Raw genomic sequence first — 942 nt, 5'->3', positions numbered from 1 at the left:
TCCAGAGGCTGTAGCAGGCAGGAAGAGGTTCTGCTGTGCAGCGACTCCCAGGCAGCAGGTGCGTGAGCTGCCCTGACGCGGGCCAAGTCCACCCTGCAGCCAGGTGGGAGAGCAGTGCCCGTGCCTCAGCAATCGCTGGAACTTCACCAAGGACACCCAAAGCTGGTCCTGCTAACATAGGTGGCCTTGGGACCACAGCTATTCCCATGCTCAGTGGCACACTTAGTGCTTGAAAACCAGCTGCTCACTCAGCCTCCTGCAGTAACTCAACAGGACAGTCTGTTGATGACCAAGGTGTTAGAAATGAAATGCCGTGCAGTTTTTGCATCCTAGTGTTAGAAGCACAGTGTTGGGGTTTTTTTATATATATACCCTAGTGTTAGGAATATCATAGTTTGCTTAAGAGAGAAGTGAGATATCTGCATATTCCAATGACACCTGGAGTGGTTTACGGTCCAAGAAACTGAGGGACTTAATTGGGCTCCATCTGGGGATCCCAACATAGAGCAGGATTTATGGCCAAGACCAAACAAAGCCACTTCTATGTTGCTCCTCGGGGCAGGATGACACCAGTAGGCATAGATCATTTTGGTAATTGGGAAGGCAGCCAAAGGGGCAAGAAAGGTCAGAATTATACCTGAAAAGGTAAAAAGCAAACTGCTAGAATGGGATGTGTAAACAGGGGTGGGAAACTTCGAGGATAATTAGAAACGTCGGATGGGCCGTAAACCCTGGAGTAGCCAGCCAGTGGGGAAACAGAGGACAGAACTTTGCACCGGGAACGGGGAATATAAACCGTTATTCACCTGTGTGAATAGCAGGTGTGCCTGCTTGTTCAGGTCACCCATTCTTGTGAGAGCGTCAATACCCTGCGCTGGGCTGAAGGAGCAGCTCGGGCCTGTTCCCTGGCGCCACCAACGCTCCTCACGGCGCTGCAGACCC

The sequence above is a fragment of the Chaetura pelagica genome, unplaced genomic scaffold (genome assembly GCF_000747805.2).
Source record: "Chaetura pelagica isolate M959 unplaced genomic scaffold, ChaPel_1.0 scaffold76, whole genome shotgun sequence".
In the NCBI taxonomy this organism is placed as follows: domain Eukaryota; kingdom Metazoa; phylum Chordata; class Aves; order Apodiformes; family Apodidae; genus Chaetura; species Chaetura pelagica.
The sequence above is the reverse complement of the archived record's forward strand: the minus strand, read 5'-3'. Positions refer to the sequence as shown.